At 38.4% G+C, this 22,751-nt stretch overlaps 1 protein-coding gene across 8 annotated transcripts in view; it reads left to right on the forward strand.

Moving 5' to 3' along the window:
* Positions 1-22,751, forward strand: part of DGKB (diacylglycerol kinase beta) — a gene marked incomplete at its 3' end in the record, with an annotated part of 912,102 nt that overhangs the window by 832,018 nt on the left and 57,333 nt on the right. The window lies entirely within an intron of this gene.

Here is a 22,751-nt window from a genome sequence, read left to right on the forward strand (position 1 = left end):
TTTGACTTACATCATGAGATGATTATCACAGCAAGTTCAGTGAACGTATCTCATGTAGATAAAAATTAAAGAAATAGGAAAAATTTTTTTCCTTGTGATGAGAACTCTTAGGGTTCAGTCCCTTAACTTTCATATTGATATATAACATACAGCAGTGTTAATTACCTTTATCATATTGTACATTACATCCCTAGTATTTATTTATAACTGTATCATCCAATTCCCCCTCCCCCAGCCCACTACCTCTGATAACAGTGAATCTGATCTCTTTGAGTTGTTTGTTTTTGAAGTATAATTTACTACAACACTATGTTAGTTCCTGTTACATAGTGATTTGGTATTTCTATACATTTCAAAATGAGCACCAGGATAAGTCTAGTTACCATCCGTCAACCTGCAAAGATATTACATAAGTACTGACTATATTCCCCACACTGTACATGTCATACTCATGACATTTATTTTGCAACTAGAAGTTTGTATCTCTTTATCTTGCTCACATATTTCTCTTCTTCCCCCACTCCCGGCCCCTCTGGCAACTAGCTGTTTGTTCTTTGTATCTATGAATCTGTTTCTGTTTTGTCATATTTGTTCATTGGTTTTGGTTTTCAGATTCCATGTGTAAGTAAAATCATACAGTATTTGTCTTTCTCTGTTTGACTTATTTCACTTAGCATAATTCCCTGTAGGTCTGTCCATGTTGCTGCAAATGGCAAGATTTCATTCTTTTTTATGGCTGAGTAATAGTCCGTTGTATATATATACCACCTTTTCTTTATCCATTCATCTACAGTTGGGCACTTAGATTGTTTCCATATCTTGGGTATTGTAAATAATGCTACAGTGAACATAATGGTGCACATATCTTTGCTAATTAACACTCTCAATTTCTTTGAATAAATATCTGGGAGTGGAATTGCTGGCTCATATAATAGTTCTATTTTTCATTTTTTGTGGAATTTCCATACTGTTTTCCCTAGTGGCTGCACCAATTTACATTCCCACCGACAATATGTGAAGTTTCCCTTCTCTCCACATCCTGGCCAAGACTTGTTATTTGTTGTCTTTTTGATAGTGGCCACTCTGATAGGTGTCAGAATGTACTTTCATTTTGGTTTTTTGGGGGTTTTTTTTGTTTTTGTTTTTGCAGTACGCGGGCCTCTCACCATCGTGGCCTCTCCTGTTGCAGAGCACAGGCTCCAGACGTGCAGGTTCAGCGGCCATGGCTCACGGGCCTAGCCGCTCCGCGGCATGTGGGATCTTCCCGGACTGGGACACGAACCCATGTCCCCTGCATCGGCAGCAGACTCTCAACCACTGCACCACCAGGGAAGCCCCTCATTTTGGTTTTCATGTGCACTTCCCTGATAACTAGTGATGTTAAGCCTCTTTTCATATATCTGTTGGCCATCTGTATATCTTCATTGGAAAATGTCTATTCAGATCCTCTGCCCTTTTCTAATCAGGTTGGTTTTTTTCAATATTGAGTTATGTAAGTTCTTTGTATATTTTGGATATTAACCCCTTATCTGATATATTGTTAGCAAATACCTTCTCTCAGTTAGTAGGCAGCCTTTTCATTTTGTTGATAATGTCCCTCACTGTGCAAAAGCTTTTTAGTTTGATGTAGTCCCACTTGTTTATTTTTGCTTTTGTTTCCCTTGACAGAGGAGACATATGCAAGAACGTATTACTAAGCCCAGTGTCAAAGAGCAAACTATCTATGTTTTCTTCTAGAAGTTTTATGATTTCAGGTCTTACATATAAGTCTTCAATCCGTTTTGAATATATTTTTGTGCATGGTGTGAAAGAGAAGTCCAGTTTGATTCTTTTGCATATATCTGTCAAGTTTCTCCAACACCATTTACTGAATAGACTGTCTTTTTCCCGTTGTGTATTCTTGCCCCCTTTGTTGTAGATTAATGGCTCTTGTAAGTGTGGGTTCATTTCTGGGCTCTCTGTTCTATTCCATTGATCTGTGTGTCTGTTTTTGTGCCAGTACCGTATTGTTTTGAATACCATAGTTTTGTAGTATAGTCTAAAATTAGCTTTGTTCTTCTTTATCAAGATTGTTTTGACTATGTTCAGGTTCTTTTGTGTTTCTGTACAAATTTTAGAATTATTTGTTCTAGTTCTGTGGAAAAATGCCATTGGTATTTTGATAAGGATTGCACTGAATCTGTGGATTGTCTTGGGTAGTATGATTATTTTAACAATATTAATTCTTCCAGCTCATGAGCACAGTATACCTTTCCATCTGTTTGTGTTCTCTTTATTGTCTTTCATCAGTGTCTTGTAGTTTTCCAAGTACAGTTCTTTTGCCTCCATTGTTAGATTTATTCCTTGGTATTTTATTCTTTTTGATACGATTATAAATGGAATTGTTTCCTTAATTTCTCTTTCTGATAGTGCATTGTTAATATATAGAAATGCAACATATTTCTTTGTATTAATTTTGTATCCTGCAACTTTACCAAATTCGTTGATGCATTCTAGTAGTTTTTTTTGGTGGTGTCTTTAGGATATACCATGTATGGTATCATATCATCTGCAAACAGTGACAGTTGTAGTTCTGCCTTTGCAGTTTGGATTTTTGGTATTTATTTTTCTTGTCTGGTTGCTGTGGCTAGAATTTCCAGTACTCTGTTGAATAAAAGTAGTGAAAATGGGTATTCTTGTCTTGTTACTAATCTTAGACAAAATGCTTTCAGCTTTTCACCGCTGAGTATAATGTTAGCTGTGGGCTTGCCATATATGGCCTTTACCATGTTGAGGTATGTTCCCCCCCTACCCACTTTGTTGAGAGGCTTTATCATAAATGGATCTTAAATTTTGTCAAGAGTTTTTTCCCACATTTATTGAGATGATTATATGGTTTTTATTCTTCAATTTGTTAATATCCTCTATCACATTGATTGATTTGCAGATTGAAAAATCTCTTCAGCTTTAGTGATTTCCACTATTATGCTTCCTGTTCACTGATCCATTCCTCTGTATCATCTAATCTACTCTTGATTCCTTCTAGTGTATTTTGTATTTCAGTTACTGTATTCTTCAGCTCTGTTGGTTCTTTTTATATTTTCTAACTCTTTGTTAAAAACCTCTAACTTCTTACTCTGTTCAGCCATTCTTCTCCCAAGCTCTTTGAGCATCTTTATGATCATTACCTTGAACTCTTCTTTGGGTAGACTGCTTATCTTCACTTCACTTAGTTCGTCTGTACTTTTATCTTGTTCCTTAACTTGGAATATAGTCCCCTGTTACCTCATTTTGCTTGATTTACTGTTTTTATTTCTATGCATTTGGTAATTTGGTTATGTTTCCTGATCATGGAGAAGTGGACTTTTGTAGGGTATGTCTTTTGCATCCCAGCAGTGCATTCCCCTCTTGTCACCAGAGCTGCATGCTCTAGGAGTGCCCCCTATGTGGGCTGCATGGGCCCTTCTGTTATAGCAGGCTGACTACTGTGGTCAGTCAGATAGGCATGGCTGGCCCCTGGTCTGGGTGGTTGCCATACCCTACCTTATGTGGAGGCTGTCTGGCCACTGGTGGGTGAGGAAGGCTGTGAAGCCCCAGGGGTTCCTGGGACTAGTGCTGGTGCACTAGTGGGTGCAGCTGGGTCCTGAGGTGGGTGGTTGCAGAGCTGGATGTCCCAGATCTAGTGTCGGCCTGCTAGTTAGCAGGCCAGTTCCCCACATGGCTGGCTGCAGGGTCCAGGTTGTCCCAAAGCTGATATTGGCCCACTGGTGAGTGGGGCCAGATCCTGGACCTGGAGCAGGCTCCAAGGTGTCTCACAGCTGATGTTGGCCTGCTGGTGTGTAGGGCCTGGGCTCTGGGGTCCCAGGTTCATCCTGGCTTGATGGTAGGTGGGCCTGTGTTCTCATCCAGCTAGCTGCTTGGCCTGAGTTGTCCCAGTACTGGTGTAGAAAGGCTGGTGGGTGGGGCCCAGGCCCGGTACTAATAAGCTAGAAGAGGATTTTAAAATGGAACTTGCTAGCTCCATTGTCTTCATGGTAGAACAAGCTCCTCAAAACGGCTGCCACCATGGTCTGTATCCCCAAGATGAGCTTCACTTGCCTCCTGCCTTTCCTAGAGGCTTTCCAGGATCAGCAGGTGGATCTACCCAGGCTATTTTCACATTACTGTTTTTGTTCTGGGTCTTGGAGCATGTGAGATTTTGTGTGCATCCTTTAAGAGTGGAGTCTCTATTTCCTACAGACCTCTAGCTCTCCCAAAAAGTACACCCCACTGGCCTTCAAAGCCAAACATTCTGGGGTCTTTTCTTCCCAGTGCAGAACACCTGGGCTGGGGAGCCCAGTGTGGGGCTCAGACCCCTTGCTCCTTGGGGAGAACCTGTGCAGTTATAATTATCCTCCCGTTTGTGGGTTGCCCACCCCCAGGTATGGGTCTTGACTTTACCATATCTCCTTCTCCTACTCATCTCGCTGTGCTTCCTTCTTTATATCTTTAGTTGTAGAAGGTCTTTTCTGCTTTTCAAGTCTTTCTCATCAATAGTTACTCTGCAAATAGTTGTAATTTTGGTGTTCCAGAGGGATGAGGTGAGCTCATGATCTTCCACCATCTTTATCACTTTTCCAGCTCAGCAGAGTACTGTGTGATGATAAATTTTTCCGTGCTGCATGAAAAAATAGATCTTTTCTAGGTTCTTGAGGCACCTGAATTTCTTGAATCCTGGCACCCTTCTTCTCACTCTGATACTCTCATCACAGACTTTTATATAAACCTGGTATGTTTAATCATTTCAGAAGTTGATAGTGGTCACAAAAGATTTGTAAATACTTTAGACTGCTAGTCCAGATTAACAACAAAGAATATTTGTGATATTGCTTTTCTTATAGGTTAATGAAAATGGGAAAAGTGAAATTGTAGAGATTGCGACTGGAGTACAAGCTTCAGAGATTTGGTATCAAAAAAAAAATCCATATTACCAGGAAGCAAACAAAAATCCAAGCATTAAATTTAATTAAGGTAGAGAAAATCAGTGGACAGTTGCTCACAATTACTAAAATTATTACTGGAAAAGATGATATTATTTATAAATAAAACTTTGAATTAGTCTCATTTTAAAATTTAGTATCCAAATAGTACTTTAAAATCCTCACGTATATCCCTTATTTATTTATTTATTTATTTATTTTTAGTTTCTGCTTTATAACAAAGTGAATCAGTCATACATATACATCTGTTCCCACATCCCTTCCCTCTTACATCTCCCTCCCTCCCACCCTCCCTATCCCACCCCTCCAGGCGGTCACAAAGCACCGAGCTGATCTCCCTGTGCTATGCGGCTGCTTCCCACTAGCTATCTACCTTACGTTTGGTAGTGTATATATGTCCATGCCTCTCTTTCGCTTTGTCACAGCTTACCCTTCCCCCTCCCCATATCCTCAAGTCCATTCTCAGTAGGTCTGTGTCTTTATTCCTGTTTTACCCCTAGGTTCTTCATGACATTTTTTTTTCTTAAATTCCATATATATGTGTTAGCATACGGTATTTGTCTTTCTCTTTCTGAGTTACTTCACTCTGTATGACAGACTCTAGGTCTATCCACCTCATTACAAATAGCTCAGTTTCGTTTCTTTTTATGGCTGAGTAATATTCCATTGTATATATGTGCCACATCTTCTTTATCCATTCATCTGATGATGGACACTTAGGTTGTTTCCATCTCCGGGCTATTGTGAATAGAGCTGCAATGAACATTTTGGTACATGTCTCTTTTTGAATTATGGTTTTCTCAGGGTATATGCCTAGTAGTGGGATTGCTGGGTCATATGGTAGTTCTATTTGTAGTTTTTTAAGGAACCTCCATACTGTTCTCCATAGCGGCTGTACCAATTCACATTCCCACCAGCAGTGCAAGAGGGTTCCCTTTTCTCCACACCCTCTCCAGCATTTATTGTTTCTAGATTTCTTGATGATGGCCATTCTGACTGGTGTGAGATGATATCTCATTGTAGTTTTGATTTGCATTTCTCTAATAATTAATGATGTTGAGCATTCTTTCATGTGTTTGTTGGCAGTCTGTATATCTTCTTTGGAGAAATGCCTATTTAGGTCTTCTGCCCATTTTTGGATTGGGTTGTTTGTTTTTTTGCTATTGAGCTGCATGAGCTGCTTATAAATTTTGGAGATTAATCCTTTGTCAGTTGCTTCATTTGCAAATATTTTCTCCCATTCTGAGGGTTGTCTTTTGGTCTTGTTTATGGTTTCCTTTGCTGTGCAAAAGCTTTGAAGTTTCATTAGGTCCCATTTATTTATCTTTGTTTTTATTTCCATTTCTCTAGGAGGTGGGCCCAAAAGGATCTTGCTGTGATTTATGTCATAGAGTGTTCTGCCTATGTTTTCCTCTAAGAGTTTGATAGTTTCTGGTCTTACATTTAGGTCTTTAATCCATTTTGAGCTTATTTTTGTGCATGGTGTTAGGGAATGATCTAATCTCATACTTTTACATGTCCCTGTCCAGTTTTCCCAGCACCACTTATTGAAGAGGCTGTCCTTTCTCCATTGTACATTCCTGCCTCCTTTATCAAAGATAAGGTGACCATATGTGTGTGGGTTTATCTCTGGGCTTTCTATCCTGTTCCATTGATCTATATTTCTGTTTTTGTGCCAGTACCACACTGTCTTGATTACTGTAGCTTTGTAGTATAGTCTGAAGTCAGGGAGCCTGATTCCTCCAGCTCCGTTTTTCGTTCTCAAGATTGCTTTGGCTATTCTGGGTCTTTTGTTTTTCCAAACAAATTGTGAAATTTTTTGTTCTAGTTCTGTAAAAAATGCCAGTGGTAGTTTGATAGGGATTGCATTGAATCTGTAGATTGCTTTGGGTAGTAGAGTCATTTTCACAATGTTGATTCTTCCAATCCAGGAGCATGGTATATCTCTCCATCTATTTGTATCATCTTTAATTTCTTTCATCAGTGTCTTATAATTTTCTGCATACAGGTCTTTTGTCTCCTTAGGTAGGTTTATTCCTAGATATTTTATTCTTTTTGTTGCAGTGATAAATGGGAGTGTTTTCTTGATTTCACTTTCATATTTTTCATCATTAGTGTACAGGAATGCCAGAGATTTCTGTGCATTAATTTTGTATCCTGCTACTTTACCAAATTCATTGATTAGCTCTAGTAGTTTTCTGGTAGCATCTTTAGGAGAATCCTCACATATATCCTTTAGAAATACAATGTGCTTTTTATCTGTAAGTTGCCTTAGAGACCCTCTAGCCTTTTCTCTTGTTGTTTGATGCATACGTTGGAATGTAAAGAGAAAAATGACTTTCTCAACCCCTTCAAGTTCTCATTCAGTGGGCAAGATGAAATAAGAATCTAGGTTAGAGGTTCAGAAGAATTTTTTTATATAATACATTGTGTGATTTTTTAAATTAAATGTAATATTTAAAGTTGATAAAATGTATAGAAAATATGTAGTTTTGAAAACTATCAAAATATCATTCATAATTCCATCTTTCGAAGGTAACCATGACCAAAACATTGGTACAAATCCTTCAAATTATTTTCTGAAGATACACGTCCCTCCCCAGGCCCCTCCCCCACATGCTCATTGATGAAAGTGGTAACATACTGTCTGTAATTTCATAACCACCTTTTTCATTCTATGATTTGTGTTTATAATAATATTTTAAACAAAATTTATCACTCATGACATAACCAATACACTAGCATAAGCTTAAAGTCCAAAAAGTACCAGGCATGGCTGAGATTTGAGTAATATTCACCATATTTTACCAATGTCATTCTATTTTTTTCCTAAACACATTCCTTCAACTTCCAACCTGATTAAAAAGGTAAAGGAAAAAAATTATAATTGTCCCCTTATAATTCTTTCCCATCATTCCATATTGTTCATTTCCTTCATAGTATTGATTATAATCTGTTATCCTCATTAGACAGTAAACCCCCAGAAGGCAGGAATGGTATCTAATTGTTTTCAACCATTTAAAGTCCTAGCACAAGGCTTGACATATAGTAAGAGCTTGGTAACTATTTGTGAGTGAATCTGCAAATCTGTCTGCTTAAAGAAATAATATCCAGGCCATATGTACACAGTGGCACACTTAAAGAGAAAACAAGCTTAGCATTGTATAAATAAATATGTTTGAAAATGTTTGACTTCTGTGAATAAAATATAGACTGAGTATTTTTTTCATATATATAGATAGATATTGATATAGATATAGATATATATGATTTCAGTACACAGAGAAGTAACATTAGTACTAATCGTATTAGATAAGACCTCAAATCCAAAATCAGAATACCTGCTTGCAAATCCTAGCTCCACCATTAGTTAACTAGGCCAGTTAATTAACTCTATCTCATTTTTCTCATCTGTAAAATGGAGATACTAATACCCTCTTTACAGGACTATTTGAGGATTAAATGAGGTAAAACATATAAAACAGTTGCACTTATTAAATGTTCTAAATAGTAATGATTTTATCGTTATCATTACCATCCTTATTATTGTGGGCTCATCTGCATGCATAGACTGCTGTAAAATTTGAGAGAAAGGAGATGTGCATATAAGAGATGGAAGAGAAAGAATACTAACATTTATGCTTACCATGGGCCTGCACTTTGTGAGGTGTTTTTAATATATTATCCATATTTTACTCTTGAGAAAAATGTGTCTCAGAACTTTAATTTTCTCCCAGGTTTGTCACTAACCAACTTGTCACGCATGCATACTGATACTACAGGTTCTTCTCTTAATGAAGTTGTTTTCATTTGCCCTAACCTGCAGTATTCTTCTTGTTTTCCCTGTATGAAAAATCTCACTGCATCCCTCAGCCGCCAAACAAGTGTCCACATTTTCCTCAAGACTCCACTCAACTAGTACCTCTCATCATAATCATTGCCTTCATGCTTTTATCATTTGCCATCATAGTGAGTGTAGGTGTTTATAGATCAACTCCATTTCACCATGAACTCCTTCGACTGGATTAGCAGCATTCTTGCACTGGGATAGTGATTATTAAGTGTTGAGTGGGAGGAAGAGCAAAGGAGTGCATGCAAGAGGGTGGGAGACATAAATGGAAGCCAAGACAGTACTATGTGATGCTAAAACATATGAAGCAGTCGACAGAATTTTCTCTCAACTTCGTGCTGTGTTTCCTTAGTTCTTACGAATTTAAAGTTAGTTTAGGTGAGGAAAAAAGCAGTTCTTACACTTAATATTCTCTTGGTATTTTCAGATTTGTGCTACGTTCTTGCAGGTAGAACCATGTACCACATTTGAAATTTCATTGTTTTGTTGTAATAATGTGATAGAAGAGCGCAAAATAGAAGGAAAAAAACAGATTTTGAGAAAAATATTTCTAACCAATAGAGTAAATTGTGTTTGTTGCAGAAAAGGGAAGAACACAGAAATTAAAATAACTACTGATAAAATAAGAAATATGTATTGATCCTACTACCCAGAAATAACTGCCATGTAGCATTTCCATATGTGTTCTTCCTGTACTTCTTTTTTTGTTTGTATTAAATGTACAACCAAAGCACATTTTTTATTTCATATTTCCAAAACATGAAATCATAATAAATTTCTTTGAAAACATGAATTTGAAATAACATATTGCATTTGATTTCATAAATGGATGAACATCCCCCAAACAACACTGACATATTCAAGAAAGCAAAAAGCTATGTTTGCTGTAGAAAATGATGACAAGAATGGCAACAGATAGAGCTAGAGAGGTGAGCAGGGAGAAGAAAATACGAGGCCATGTTGGCCCTGTCACTGTTTGGAATTTTGTCCTAAGGATAATCAGAAAGACTAAGTGTGTTTAAGCAGGGAAGCGATGTGATCAGATCTGCATTCTTCATTTGAGGGAGACCGAATGATGTGAGGCTACCAGTTAGGAAGCTATTACAGTTACTTTGGACTAGGATGGTGGTATCAGAGAGCAAAAGTAAAAATAGTATGAGGAGTAATTGGGAAGGAGCAAATGGAAAGAGAAACATATACGACCTCACTATACTAGTAACCAAGGAAACACAAACTAAAACAGTGAGATACTATTTTTCTCCTGTTTGGAAATAAACTATAAGCTATAAATCATTGGCTACAATATGGGGAAGATTGTATTCTCCATACCCTTATGATGAGAATATAAACTATATAGCCATTGCCACAGTTTTATAAAAATGCTGGTGGAAGACACAAGAATCCTGAATTACAGATGAAGTATAGTTTTACACTCATAACAATAGAGTAGCCAGAGCATCAGCAGCTTTGCATTGGTTTCCCAAGTCCTAATGCCCACAGGACAACTCAGAGAAGGCCAGGTAACATTTGCCCTTGCAATGAGTTACATTATAGGGAAGAACTCTGAGCTTAGTGAAAGCATTATTATACTGTAGGGTAAGCATGCCTTCCTTTTGCTCTGGAGGGAGACATGTTATCTTCCAATGTTCACTATTTATGCTTGAAAGGATAGCGCAGGACAAAACAGAAATTGGGAAATCTGAGAAGAATTGTCTCCCAACAGTACTTGGGAGTATTATCTCTGTTCTTCAACCTTGAGAAACACTCATATAAGGAGTCATGTACAATGATACTCATTGCAGCATTATAATTGAAAAAGGAGAAGGCCTAAGTTTAGACGGGAGAAAGTCTAACAGTGGGACATTTATACTGTGGTATTTTGTGCATTAACTAAAATGAGACAAATCTTTATATACAAAAATAACTCCACAGGACATGTTTTTGTCTGAATAAATCAAATAACAGAGTATGTTACAAATTTTTTTTGTAAAGAACTGACATACAAACTAATCATATATTTGAAATTGAACTGGTACATACATGAATACATATAAGAATAGACAAAAGATTTGGATGAATATACACCAAATTCATTCAATTTTACCTTTAGATAAAGAAAAAGATGGACAAATATTGGAAGTAATGGAGAATGGACATTTTTGCCATTTTTTATAAAGTACATATTCATGTATAACTTGTTTAATTTATGAAAGTTAGCTGACAGGTCTTGGTAATTGTTAGATTTGAGGAAGGAGAAAGACAGGTGTCAAAAACAGCTTAAGTTATCTGGCTTAATTAATTGGGTGGATGGTAGTGAAATTTGGAAGAATTGAAGACTTTAGAAAAGAAATAAGTATTTGGGGGGTAATGGGAATGATGAGTTAACTTCAGAAGTGTTGGGTTTGGAGTACTTATGAGTCATTCAAATTCAGATGTTGAATGACTAGTTTGTTGTTACGGCCTGAATTTTAGAAAACTGGAAATTAAAATGAGTAGGTCAGCTACAAAATGGTGGTAACTGAAGCCATGTTGGTGAATGAGAATCTCTAAAGAAAGAGTATAGTGAAAAGAGGACTCAAGACAAAACCTTGCAGAATTCCATCCTTTAATTGTTAGAGGAAATGGGGAGAGGAAAGGCAACTAGGAATAAGTGGCCAGAGATGTAGGAAACAAAACAAAACATGAGAGTGTGTTACAAAGCAGAGGCTAGGTGACTGCCTGAGAAATAGTAGTCATATATGTCAAATGCTGCAATGTCTCTATTAGGATGATGAAGTCCTTTGATTTTTAGCAGCATAAAGGATGACTTATGAAATCAACATGATGAATTTTAATGAAATGTTAAGGAAAACAGCCAGAGTTGAATGGTTTGAGAGGTGAGTAGGAGGGGAACAAGGTAAGGAAACTTATAAAAATGTTTAGTTGAAAAAGAGGAGAGCAATGGTGAAAGGTGACCATTATAGGGGAACAAGGATCTATAGAGGTTTCTTTTAAGGAGAGAATCCTGAGTGGGTTAAAATTCAGATGGCAAGGAATCCAGTGGAGAGAGAGAGAGAGAGAGTGCATGAAAATTCAAGTAAAGGTGAGGATATAATGCAGGTGTAAATGGGCTTGTTCTATAAAGATAAAGAGCCCACAAATCTATTGTAACAGGAAACAAAGGGGAAAGGGTGGGTGCTGGTTTGTGTAGGCTCTAAAATGGTGAAATGTTGAAGCAGTGCCCTTCTAGTGACTTCTAGTTTCTCAGCAGTAGGTGGCATGGTCATTTCTTGAGGGTAAGTGAGATTTGAAGACTTGAAGAGAGGGACATAATCTATGTGAAGCTCCGTGCTGTGGAGACTGTTGGATGGAGGATCTCCACCATCCTCACCCTACAATCAACCATACTGATTGATTCTGAAATGAGTTGTATGTAGAGACTCTGCATCGAGCCAAGTCACATTAAAACTCTCTTACGATTCTCACAACACATTAAAATTCTGTTCTTTTCCTGGCAATAATACTTAGAGACAGAAATTTAAACTGAAGAGTTAACCTTCTCCAGATTATGCACATGGATATATATCTAACTAAACTGAAAGGCCAAAAGCATCCATCTTTCTGGAGTGCTGTCTGCTAATCAGTATCGTAGAATTGGCTGGCTGCCCTTGATCCTAAAAAAAATTCCTGTTTGCCTTTGTGTTGAGTTAAAGAGTCAGGCATTTGCCCCCCAGTAATGGAGGCGTCTCTACTTTGTGCTTGGCCATTGCACCACCAGATGTATCACATAAGTACTCTAACGGATAGTGGTGGACTAGGAACATAGGAGATAATCTGATGCAGGCAGATGCTAGCAGTCAAGATTACTCAAGCTGTATTGAAATTTCATTTGCACCTGGCACTGGAGGTGTTAGCCATGCCAGTTCAATCCCCCCAACACAGATGTTCTTGTTGTACCACTTTGTATGTATAACATTTAGGTTTCTGTTCAGCTTTGCCATAGTACACATAAATACTGTAATCCAAAGACCACCCATTTATTAGTGCACCTGCATCTTCAACCAGATTTCTTTCATTCTTTTCAATGAATGCTCAACATTTCTAAAAAAATGAGACAGCTATAGGGTGAATAACCTTCTGTATATGCCAGATAACTTAACAAAATGATGATGATGATAATGATGATAAAAATAACAATACCAGATCTCTCCCCTACTAAAAAAATAATAAAATAAAAATGTTACGAAGACATGGAAGTAAACTGAACTATGTTTAAGCAAAGATATTTTATTAACTTTTTTAAGCTTTTATTTCTGATTAGTGAAGAGAGATTATATAAATAGATTATTTTGTTCAAAGCTAAATTCTCTATTTTTTTCTTCAAATGGGAGATTGGTAGAACTTACCTCTTAAGGAGCGGATTTTCCTGTATGTGAACCTCTGAAGCCCCCATTTTAAATTAACAGGAGTGGGGCTCTGTGCAGCTGGAGACTGGATATGACCTCCTAAATATGGGATTAAAAAAACCTTTGGAGGGAGGCAAGATCATTACTCTAGAGAATAGACTTGTGTAGTTGCTGTCCTACTGAAGTAGGGAAAGGGCATCAGAATGTTTTGATCTTGTTTTTATAGTTGCAGTCTGTGTCTGTATCCTTCCAAATACCTAATTTTGAAATATCTCTCCATGAAAAGGAATTTCAGTGCTACTTAATTTTGGTTTAGGGGGAGATGGAACTGCCTTTCATTATTCATTTGAAACAAATAAATGTTTAAACATGAGCTACATTTTAAAAATTGATGAGTGGTGATGGTTTTTAAAGTTTTTTTCATCAGTAGTAATAGTTTCCCAGGTTTATATTCATGTCCTGCTTACTTCCCACCCTGCATATGGCCACAATTATATTCTGAGATTTCTACATGCACCCACAGAGAAAAAGGGAAACAATGCATTCCATTATATTACCCTGGTAATTTAGGAATTCATTGTGCAGAATATAGAGGCTATCAAGAAGCCAGCTAATTAAGGGATGAAGTGGAAAGAAGAGGAGAATCCAAAAGGAAGAATGAAGAAGCAAAAGAAAGTAAATGAAAAAAATTAAAGCTGGTCATATCCAGAAGGCTGTGAATGTCCTTTTGTTTATTTTTGACAACTCTTGGAGCACTAGGATGGGACTAGCAGTGTATTCAGTGAATAGTTAGAGAATCAGGCTGGCTGCAGAGGTTACCTAGTAGTGCTGTATTCCAAAATTAAAGACATAAAGCTAGAATGCAGAAAAATGAAGAAGAAAGCAGTAAAAGACAGTTTCCAAAATATTCTAAAATTAGTGCACTATTTCCGTTTAGAACTCTTTGATTCAATACAAAAATGCTGGCATATGTGTACACACAGGCAGAAAGAAACATGAATCCATAACTTAGAAGAAAGAAAGAAGAAGAAGATGTATAAAGAGGAAGAAATCAGGGCTCTCTGGCAGTCGCTGTCATCCAGTAAAATGGATGGAAGATGCTTGAAGTAGAACTTGAACCTCCATTAATCCTTCCTGCCTCCTACTTCAAAATTGAGGATAAAATAGAATGTATTGTACTTCTTTATCCTAGGCTAGTCTTTGTGCCTTTTGACTTTTTTAAGGCCTTCTAATACTGCACTCCCAGTCTAGAATCTAAAGTACTAGTACTCACTATTCCTGTTCAACCCTTGGAATGCTTTCCTAGCTAAATGAAATGTTTTTATTGCTAATGATACTAACAACTACTGAAGACCTGTCTTGTACCAAGCGTGGTGCTTTTCTGAATATATTCTCTTATAGGTATTTTTATTTCATTTTACGAACAAAGGGACAGGTGCTTGCAAAGATTAAGTATTTTTTCAAAGTCACACAATTAGTAACTTAGGGAGCAGCAGTGTGGTCTCAGATCTCATAAGGTTTGAATGTTTAATCACTAAAAAACTTTACTGAGAAGATCATACATAGAGTGGAGTTTTACAAACAAAATTCTGTAGACATATTCAAGGATCACATGAGAAATTGTGTTGATAAGTCATGTTGAAATTGTAAGAACACCAGTTTTTAAAAATATATTTTACTTTACTTTGAGGATATAGTATTGGGATGCATTTTTTTCTCCTTTTGTTCCACATTTACACTCTCACCCTAGTTCCCAAGTACAATAATGCAATAGCACTAAAAAATTGCCATCTCAGGATAAAAATCATAGTTTTACTTTGACATATATATCAGGATTTTCAGTTGCAAACAACAGGATTCAGTCTAACTTGTGCAAGAAAGAAGGAATTTATTTAATGGTATTAGTAGCCCCAGAGTCTCTCAAAAGGACAGAGAATCAGGCCTAAAAGCTGCACTGCCAGGAACCGCAGGCAAAGTACGTCACCTAACTTTTCCACAGGGAACTTGACTGTCACTGCTTCTGTGTAGGAGTACAACACCTTACCATAGAGATGAAGGACGCAGGATGCTACACTCTGACACTCCTCCCACAGGAAACACTATCTCCATGCCATCCTGGCCAGAGTCATTTCTGCCTGGCACCTCCTTCTTCAAGCCACTGCATTCCAAACCAAAGCCTCACATTGGTGCACCTGATTGGTGAAGCCCTTGTCACAGCCTGGTGGATCACACTCTAGTGGATCACACTGCGATGGGTCACATGCAGATCGATCATGTGCTGGTGGGTTACATGCTAATGAATCATATGCTGACTCCAAAGAAGGCAGGGCAAGTGAGCTTCTGCTCTCTGCTAAAGGCAGATTTTATATTCCCGAAACATAGGGAGATTACTTTAAAAGTGGTAGGAACAAAAAAGCACAACAAATGTCTTCAGCACCCAATAAGAGAAACAATATAAGAGAAAAGGTTAATTAAAAGTTCTTGTCAACACCTTTAATCTCCATCTCATACATTTTTACCCTAATATTTACGTTTTCTGTAAATATCTGTCTTTCTCTTAGTTGAGTATTTGCTAGTGACTGCTGTACGGTGTACTTTACTACTGGTGTCTAATAATAAAATTTAGTTACCCTTCAGAGATCTTGCTACAAAAATAGTTGAAAGAAATGAATTTTATTCAGTATGAGGTTTACTTGTATCTTAGAGTTTGCTGAACTTTAACATGTATTATATTATTTGATCTTTGCAATAACCCAATAAGGCAAGCATGTTAAATGACATTATTTCCACTCCACAGATTGAAGAAACTGGATTTCAGAGGGGTCTCAGTGCCAAAAACCTGATTATGCTCTCTGCTACATAAAATATTTCAATGGAGGGCCAACAGCCCTTCAACATAAATTCAAACTCTTTAAGATAGTTTATAAAACCATGTGCCCAGCACTTGCTTACTTTCTGAACCTAATTTGCTTTTTCCCTCATAACCCTTGAAATTCCATGCTGCAGCCATATTGAACAATTTCTGAGTCATGTTAAGCATCAGGATTTATCTCACCTTTTTTTGTGCCTTTACACATGCTGTGGCTCTGCCTGAGATCACCATTGCCTACCTGTTCACCTGACTGACTCTCATTCTCAGGTTGTTGCTGACACGTGACTTCCTCTGGGAAATCTTCCCTTAAGGATTTCCCTTCCGACAAGCTACCTAATTAGCCCTGTCTTAATCCCTGTCACCTTTTTTCATTTGGTGTTTTAATGAACTGTCTGCCTATATGGATTCCCCACACCACCTCCTCTCTTTATTAGGCTGGAATCTCTATGAGAACACATACCATGCCTTTCTAATTCATCTCAGAAATGCCAACTTTTTAAGGAATTGACAGCTTTTATTTAGTACACAAATTTTTCTTTTGAATATGTGCATTATTAAATTAATTATAAAATAATTAAGCCCGAGCACTTATTTTATTTAGTATAAAATAGCAGGAATTACCTTATTCAAAGTCTATGGTTTTTCTTGCTTACATCTATCTGCCTATTCATCTTTCTGTCTGCATTCTGTAAAATTTATACACAATATATTATTATTTGACTTGTCTGCCTGTATTTTGCCATTCCCAGTTTTACGGATATAGTAAGACTCTTCCACATTCCAGCCTGGGACTTTTTGCAATTAGTATTCTAAGCTCAGAAGGCAAAGACACAAATGGCAAGTGGGGCCAGAAGTGAAACACTCTGGGCAGGAACTTGTTTGAATTAGACAAGGAGATTTGCAAGGTGGGCAAGTCAGCCCAGTGTTGCTGGATCTTCCAGTCTTTCAAGAATCTGAGAATTACATGTTTATGAGGACTCTACTTATTTTTTAAAAAATGTTAACCAGAAAGGAAGAAAAATATTTGCAAACTATGTGTCTGATTAAGAGTAAATACCCAAAATGTAGAAGGAACTCCCACAACTCATTAGCAAAAACAGAACAAAAATACAATAGGCATTTCTCCAATGAAAGCATACAAATGAAGAATAGGTATATGAAAAGGTGTTCAACATCGCTGATCATCAGGAAAATATGAATCAAAACCACAGTGAGATATCACCTCGCACCTGTTATGATGGCTAGTCTTTAAAAAAAAGGAAAGAGAAAAGTGTCGGTGAAGATGTGGAGAAAAGGCAGCCCTTGTAAACTGTTGATGGAAATAGAAAAATTGGTGCAGCCACTATGGAAAACAGTATGGAAGTTCCTCAGAAATTAATAGAACTACCATATGATCCAGCAATTCCACTTTTGGGTATATTTCTACAGGAATTGAAATCGGAATCCTGAAGCAGTATCTGTATTCTTATGTTCATTGCAGCCTTATTCACCATAGGCAAGACATGGAGGCAACCTAAATGTTTATTAATGGATGAATGGATTAAGAAAATTTGGTATATACATATAGTGGAATATTATTCAACCTTAAAAAGGAAGGAAATCCTGCTATTTGTGACAGTATGGATGGAATGGAAGACTTTATGCTAAGGGAAATAAGCCACACAAAGAAGAACAAATACTGCATGATCCCACTTTTATGAGGAATCTAAAATAGTCAAATTCATATAAGTAGAGCATAGAAATGGGGTTATCAGGGGCTGGAGGGGAAGGGAAACAGGTAGGTGTTGTTCAAAGGGTGCAAAGTTTCAGATGTACCAGAAGAATAACTCCTAGAGGTTTAGTGTACAGCATAGAGCCTATAGTTAACTACACTGTATTGTATACTTTACAAGTTTGCTAAGAGAATAGATCTTAAGTGTTCTTATCACCAAAAAAGAGGGGAGGAAACTTTTGGAACTGATGGATGTTTGTGGCATAGATTGTGGTGATGGCTCCATGGGTGTATACTTATTTCCATACTCATCAAATTGTATACATTAAATATATACAGCTTCCATATGTCAATTATACCTCAACTGAGTGGTTTTAAAAAAAGAAAAAGAAAATAAAAATTTGAGAGATTAATAAAAGATGTTAGCAACAGTTAAAAATTTTAGAACATGTTATAGTACAAGTCAAACAAGTCTGTGTAGCAGATTCAGCCCTCTGGCCAACAATTTGTGACTTTTGCTCTCTAAAGAGATAATATGAGATGTTCCAAAGAAAGAGGAACTTTTAGGGGAAAGGAAAGAGAAAGGAGAGGTTCTGCTAGGCCAGCCAGGGGAAAGGGTTGCTGTGGGTGGGTCCTAAGAACAGTATAGCACCACAGTCGGCTCCCTGGAAGAATCCTGAGAAGGTGGTAAGATGTCCTCAGGTGGAAGAGCTGGTAAAAAGCCCCAGAACAAGTCTCCACAAGTTTCCTCAGTCCCACATGTTCATGGCATCAGAATGCAAACATGTACACTGTGAATAACAGTGGCAAGATGACACTAAGAATAAGAGAGGCTGTTTTCAAATTTTCCTGGCTATTATACAACCTTTAAAGAGGAAATTGTTCTTTAAAATACCTGAGATGAAATTTACAGAGAAGATGGAGTAATGGAAAAATGGAGACAGAATTAAGTTGATTAACAGGAAACACAGACTATGATATTTTTGTTGAACACCTGACATGGGCTAATACACATATATACACCCACAGAATGCTTTATTCAAATGATGAAAAATTTTCCAAATAAAACTACATCCCCTAATTTCAAAGAGTTACATGAAAATAACTACCAGAGATAAAGAACAGAAACAATTCACGTGATATATTTCTTTTTCTCCTTGAATCGATCCACTTGAGCATATGTTCCCCTCCCATACCCATGACCCTGCTTTTAATATCCTTTTTTGTGTGGAAAATAATAGCTACCCTTTTTTTATAACTAGGGAACTGGCTCTCTCATGACGTTTCAAAAACACAATCTCCTTTTAGCCAGTTCATTAAGAACTTGAACCTTTTAGTTCTCATGGGCAAAGAGCCAATGAAGATTTTTATGAGACAATTTAGATCATATTAACTCTTCACCAAATCGTAAACCGTATATTTTCTCAGCAGTTTTATATTTCCCAATTTAAGATGTGTGTGGGGAATGGGTCTCATGTAATGGACTGAAGTATGGTCAGTGACTTAACCAGAAACATCGGGCTAATCATTTCCTCGCTCATATTTGTCTAGATAGACACACACACATAAGACACACTTAGAATGTTCACTTTACCGAGGGCTACTTGTAGATATGTGTAGAAGAGCTGCAATAAATCAGAACAGTTAAGCCTTATGTCATGTCAGAGCTGAACATGCTTGCATATATTAGGCCTCAGTATACAAGTTTCCATATGAAACACTTGCACCTCATTTATTCCATCTAAATAAACCTCTTCACATTTCCTACAGCTTCATGACATTTTCCAGCACCCCAGTGTTTATGATGGTATAGGATGTGCTCTGTAAAATCTGAGGAGATACCATTCACTTGACAAGGATGTGAATGGTGACCCTAGAGAGATGTGGTATACAACCTGGACAGCTGCACGCACCGGCCTACAGCTTTAGTGACCTCTAGGATCAGAAGCTTTTCTTTTTGTTACCGTATCCGTGGCTGGCTCACTCCAATTTAAATGCTTTAATGCTAAATACTCTGGTTTATACATATGAAACTTCTCTAAACATGGATGAATCATTTGCTGCCCTTGGAATTTATTCATTATCAGAATAGGGGAGTATAAGAATGAGATAAAATCAAAATATATATCCATCTCTAAGTGCTATTATTGATTTTATAGTTTATTATTTGCTCCTCATTCCAATTTATTATTGGCTAATCCAGTTATCAGTATTAGGGAAAATCCTGAGAATGTTCTTGTGTGTGTCCTCTAATGTGGTACAGAAAACTTTGGAGTACAGAAAGAATAAAAGTTGGAACTTTTTTTTTTTTGGCTACTGTTCTTTCTGATACTGGCCCGCAAGAAGAGATTATTCGCACATCTGTTGGTTTTTCTTTTCACGTTGCACACATTTGCACCTTTTTTTTAATGTTGACTGAATCACTTAATTGTAGAGGAGCATTCATTTTAATGTAAATCTTACAGTATTACATGAGTGAATGTATGAAAATAGCTTGGAACAGTTTAAATTGGGCAGAATTCTGCTTTGATCATAATGTGCCTCTTCAGCATTAAAATAAACTTGCAACATATGCTGAAAAACGTGTAATAAGTAAGTGCCTCTTGCGTGGTGACTTATCTTGAAAAAATAAATCATCATTTAATAGAATTCAAAATTCGTAAAATACTTCTAATAACTAATAATGTGAGGATATTATTAGCATCTTATAATGACAAGTATCTATTTCCAATTTAAAGAAAGAATTTTTAAATTTAAAAAAATGTTATCAAATTATAATCATTTTTGGAGGAGCTTCAAGATGGCGGAAGAGTAAGACATGGAGATCACCTTCCTCCCCACAGACACATCAGAAATACATCTACATGTGGAACAGTTCCTATAGAACACCTACTGAACGCTGGCAGAAGACCTCAGACCTCCCAAAAGGCAAGAAACTCCCCACGTACCTGAGTAGGGTAAAAGGAAAAAAGAAAAAAACAGACAGAATAGGGACGGGACCTGCACCAGTGGGAGGGAGCTGTGAAGGAGGAAAGGGTTCCACACACTGGGAAGCCCCTTCGTGGGCGGAGACTGCAGGTGGCGGAGGGAGGAAGCTTCGGGGCCGCAGAGGAGAGCGCAGCAACAGGGGTGCGGAGGGCAAAGCAGAGAGATTCCCACACAGAGGATCGGCGCCGACCAGCACTAGCCAGCCCAAGAGGCTTGTCTGCTCACCCGCCAGGGCGCTCGGGCTTGTCTGCTCACCCGCCAGGGCGGGCGGGGGCTGGGAGCTGAGGCTCGCGCTTCAGAGGTAGGATCCCAGGGAGGGGACTGGGGTTGGCTGCGTGAACACAGGTTGAAGGGGGCTAGTGCGCCATGGCTAGCCGGGAGGGACTCCGGGAAAAAGTCTGGAGCTGCCAAAGAGGCAAGAGACTTTTTCTTGCCTCTTTGTTTCCTGGTGCGCAAGGAGAGGGGATTAAGAGCGCCGCTTAAAGGAGCTCCAGAGATGGGCGTGAGCCGCGGCTATCAGCGCAGACCCCAGAGATGGGCTTGAGGCGCTAAGGCTGCTGCTGCAGCCACCAAGAAGCCTGTGTGCAAGCACAGGTCACTCTCCACACCTCCCCTCCCAGGAGCCAGTGCAGCCCGCCACTGCCAGGGTCCTGTGATCCAGGGACAACTTCCCAGGAGAACGCATGGCGCACCTCAGGCTGGTGCAACGTCACGCTGGCCTCTGCCGCCGCAGGCTCGCCCCGCATCCGTACCTCTCCCTCCGCCGGCCTGAGTGAGCCAGAGCCCCCAAATCAGCTGCTCCTTTAATCCCGTCCTGCCTGAGCGAAGAACAGACGCCCTCAGGCGACCTACACGCACAGGCGGGTCCAAATGCAAAGCTGAACCCCAGTAGCTGTGCCAACAAAGAAGAGAAAGGAAAATCTCTCCCAGCAGCCTCAGGAGCAGCTGATTAAATCTCCACAATCAATGTGATGTACCCTGCATCTGTGGAATACCTGAATAGAGAACGAATCGTCCCAAATTGAGGAGGTGGACTTTGGGAGCAACGATATTTTTTTTCCCCTTTTTCTCTTTTTGTGACTGTATATGTGTATGTTTCTGTGTGTGCTTTTGTCTGTATAGCTTTGCTTTTACCATTTGTCCTAGGATTCTGTCTGTCTGGTTTTTTTGTTGCTGTTGTTTTTCTTTATTAAAAAAATTTTCATTCTTAACAATTTTTTATTTTAATAACTTTATTTTATTTTATTTTATCTTCTTCTTTCTTTCTTTTTTTTTTTTCTCCCTTTTATTCTGAGCTGTGTGGAGGACAGGCTCTTGGTGCTCCAGCCAGGCGTCAGGACTGTGCCACTGAGGTGGGAGAGCCAAGTTCAGGACACTGGTCCACAAGAGACTTCTCAGCTCCACATAGTATCAAATGGTGAAAATCTCCCAGAGATCTCCATCTCAACACGAATACCCAACTCCACACAGTGACCAACAAGCTACAGTGCTGGACACCCTATGCCAAACAGCTAGCAAGACAGGAACACAACCCCAGCCATTAGCACAGAAGCTGCCTAAAAGCAATATAAGGCCACAGACACCCCAAGACACACCACCAGACGTGGACCTGCCCACGAGAAAGACAAGATCCAGGCTCATCCACCAGAACACAGGCAGTACTCCCCTCCACCAGGAAGCTTACACAACCCACTGAACCACCCTTAGCCCCTGGGGACAGACACCAAAAACAATGGGAACTATGAACCTGCAGCCTGCAAAAAGGAGACCCCAAACACAGTAAGTTAAGCAAAATGAGAAGACAGAGAAACACACAGCAGATGAAGGAGCAACGCAAAAACCCACCAGACCTAACAAGTAAAGAGGAAATAGGCACTCTACCTGAAAAAGAATTCAGAATAATGACAGTAAAGATGATCCAAAATCTTGGAACTAGATTGGAGAAAATACAAGAAACGTTTAACAAGGACCTAGAAGGACTAAAGAG

The sequence above is a fragment of the Mesoplodon bidens genome (assembly GCF_964165515.1).
Source record: "Mesoplodon bidens genome assembly, chromosome: 9".
NCBI classification, from domain to species: Eukaryota; Metazoa; Chordata; class Mammalia; order Artiodactyla; family Ziphiidae; genus Mesoplodon; species Mesoplodon bidens.